Below are 4,010 nucleotides of genomic sequence, written 5' to 3'. Positions count from 1 at the left end.
AAATTCGAAAAATACCCCATCTACATCGCGCGATTACTTGTCCAAGTTTGTTCAGCATCTTGAAGGTGACGTGAGGCAGCGTTATGTGGAAAAGTGTTCCAGGTTGGGGATTGCAGATCCGTACAACTTGCCGCAATCCTTGTTCAGGGAAATTCGGAGCTGCGGTGCCGGCGATTTGCCCGATCTGGCCTACCACGACATTTACAATTTTCTTGTTAATCGTGTTACACTGGCAAAGCCCTCAAAGCTTACAAGAGCCTGGAAGCTTATAAATATTTTGTTGCGGGATGGGCATCCCAACTATACCTCTGGAAGGTTCCGAAGAAGAATGTCTACTTGATAACCTCACGGGTAAGCGGCATTAAGACGTTTATCATAAAGAGACTATGCAGGACGTTTTATCGTAAGAATGTTCGAAATCTAAACTCAGTTACAGATAATGACAGGGTTGTAAATATGTATGTTTTTGTCTGAAAAACAATAAATCAGCTGTGCATGTTTGCACGGAAGCTGAGCAAATGTGCGCTGCTTTCTGATTTACTGTTTTTTTCTCATACTTATACTTCCTGTTTCATGGACTGTAACGGCATTTGCTCATTTCGTAATTTTAATACAGAATTTACTTTGATGAAATTATTCAGACACTCCAACGCCCCCCCTAAAAAAAAATCGGATCTGCACGATTCAACTGTGAAAAAGGCGGCATCCGCCATTTGCGTCCCTGTTTAAACTCATAGGTTAACTGACTTTAACCGGCTAATGAGGCTCGGTGGTCGGTCAAGATTTTTTTTTTAGTTTTCGCCATCCCTACTATGGATTGGCCTTTCAAAGGCATATATGAGCCAAAAAGATAAAACATTGTCATAGACTAGGCCAGGGTAGTAGGGCTAGGCATAGCCATTTTAAACGTTAGAGATCAAGCGGACTGACGGCCACAAACACTGTACTGTCTAGTTTCTAAGTATGCAGTTATCATTCAATCCGAAAATCAACTTAACAGATGTACTAGGAGTATTGAATTAGATTACGCCTACCTGACATGAAGTGTTCACTACAAATTCGGCTGGTAGAACTGGGGTTCCAGTTTTCTCTTCGCATAGCGGACACCCATTTTGCGCGTCTCTCCTCGTCTGCGGGGAATCTATAAAATGACAGGCCCTCCTTTTGGCCCTGTCTATTGGTACAACCAAATGCTGAACAAGATATAACCATTCTCGAAAGATCTACTCCCACACACTTGATAATTAGAACGGGTTCGTCTAAGTTCTATGCGCAGCCTTGCCGTCCAAGATGGCAGATAAACAAATATCACGTGACCTCGTGACGTCACGTGCACGCTCTCTATATGAGCTGATAGCCTTGTCGTAGAGTAGCCAATCAGAGGATGCGATTGCTCATATACAATGTATGCGGATAGAATAAATATATATCATTCTTGTTCACATGTTCTCATCAAGAAATATTTCTAATTAAATGTTTAGTGAAGTAAGAAATCTTCAACTGTGTGTTTTATTGAAACAAACAAGATGCTTAGTGATGTCTATGAGTCATTAATCAGTAGGCAAAAAATCTTCACCCTAAATGTGCAGGCTGCCTTTAATAAAACACTCTTTATGATCTGAGTTAATAAGTTCCAGAAGAGGTTTCCATATATTATTTTAATTGCCATTCTGTATCATTTTGTTCTGGTGATAGTGGTTATACTATATTAAAATGTTCGGTGTTGAAAACCTTTTGACAGGACATATATATCAGATTTTTTACATTTTCTTTTTATTTTAGCAACTATTTTGGCCAGGGAACATAATATAAAAATAGGTACCCTATGGGTACATGTGGCTACTGCTTAAAAATAAAATTGTCTACTGATATCATGGCCATACAGTAAATATCGCATATATACATGTCATCATCAGTTATACTCGCCTCATCTCTTCCAAGCATCACCAAGCTGTGAGCAGCATCAGGGCTTGTAGTATTTTGGTTATCAATTTTATTTACTGTGTTTTGTTCAAAATACAGTGCTGTAAACTAGATCTATTTTCAAAATAGTAAAAAAGCACTTGTTCATGAATTGTCTTAGAAGCATTATTTAGTACGAATGAGCACATTTTGTTTCATAAGTGTAGTGTAAAGACTAAAATAAAATAAATTTAAAAAATTAAAGCGAATATCAGAAGTTTGATATTGGCTTTTCAATACATCTGCCCAAAAGCTAAAAATAAATAAATAAATAAATAATTACAAAACCTTTGATTTGACCTTTCAGAAGGACCAAACCAAAGCTGTGATAATCAAAAGGTTGTGGAAATTGCGATATTAGAAAAGAAGAGTCAATTTCTCACTTTGACAACGCAACGGCGTGTCATTTATCGAAACACTCAAGGAAGAAAAAAAACCAAGATGGCGCTCCCCATCAGATAAACAAACTGAGTCGGCATCCTTAAAGGGGCCGCGTCACTAATACTCTAACAAGGTAACGCATTAAACATGTCGTGCGGAACGCACATCAGATCAGAGGAAAATGCCAACTTAGCTGAGCAAGGCAAACAAGGCATCAGAACAGAGTAAAAAACCAATGTTGCAAGCAAGACATGGTATGGTGAATTATGTCCATAATAGATGTCCACTACATACGTCCCCCCAGAATTCGCCATAACACAGAAACAAATGAAAGTCAGTGAGGAGGTGGGCGAACAATCTGGCCATAATGACTCCTCTGCACTGGAACATGGGTTGAGGAACCCCCGCGTGGTGGCGTCTCCGAGGCATTGAGGTGGGAGGAACGATGGTGGTGTGGGGATACCCTAGGTGCCACACTCGGGGGCTGGGGCCGAATCGGAGGATGCCCTCATTTTGGAGGCTGAGCGAGCCCCACAGGTCTGTCCACATCCAGATGAGCTGGCTTAAGGCGGTCCACCGAAACACGTTCTGCCTTACCGCCAAAGTCCACCACAAAGTGCTTTTCCCCACTTTCTAGCACGCGGAACGGCCCGTCGTAAGGTGGCTGTAGTGGGCCCCGGTGTGCATCATGACGAATGAAGACATATTCCGCTGATGGCAGACTCGGAGGAGTGTAGGATTGCGGGAGGCTGTGGCGTGAAGTACGGACAGGTGCAAAAAGCCTCGCCTTATCCTGAAACACCGCCCGCTGCTGGCCCGAAGACCAGAGAGTAGAAGAGTCTGGAAAGAAATCCCCTGGAACCTGCAATGGCTGGCCATACACCAGCTCCGCTGATGAGGCCTGTAGATCCTCCTTAGGGGCAGTCCTCAGGCCTAGCATGACCCAAGGGAGCCGGTCAACCCAGCCACCATCCTTGAGGCTGGCCCGAAGAGAGGCCTTCATAGCCCGATGAAAACGCTCACAAAGCCCATTAGCCTGGGGGTGATAGGCAGTGGTACAGTGGAGTTTCACACCCAGGCTGTTTGCAATGGCGTTCCAGAGCTCGGAAGTGAACTGTGAGCCCCGGTCCGAAGACAGATCAGATGGGGTACCAAACCGGGCAACCCAGGTCCCGATGAACGCTCGAGCCATTTCAGCAGTCGTCCCTGATGTCAATGGGACAGCCTCCGGCCAACGTGTGGTCCTATCAACCATGGAGAGGAGGTAAGTGAAGCCCCAGGAGGAGGGGAGGGGTCCCACCAGATCGACGTTGACATGGTCGAACCTTCGCTCTGGCACTGGGAAATGTGCCAAGGGAGCTTTTGTGTGACGGTGAATTTTTGAGCGCAGACACTCCATGCACGATTCTGCCCAGTCCCGCACATCCTTCTTGAGGCCATGCCAGACAAACTTTGCTGCCACCAACCTCTGAGATGGCTTTCTACCTGGGTGGGAAAGGCTGTGCACAGCATCAAAAACTCGTCGTCTCCATGCCGTGGGCACGATGGGCCGCAGCTGCCCAGTGGAAACGTCGCAAAGCAGTATATTGCCACCATCACCAAAAGCAATCTCCGATAACTGCAGTCCAGTGGCAGCTGTCCTGAGTGCCAGCACATCGGGGTCAGTG

This window comes from Neoarius graeffei, chromosome 12, assembly GCF_027579695.1.
Source record: "Neoarius graeffei isolate fNeoGra1 chromosome 12, fNeoGra1.pri, whole genome shotgun sequence".
NCBI lineage: Eukaryota > Metazoa > Chordata > Actinopteri > Siluriformes > Ariidae > Neoarius > Neoarius graeffei.
This window is presented reverse-complemented; position numbering follows the sequence as displayed.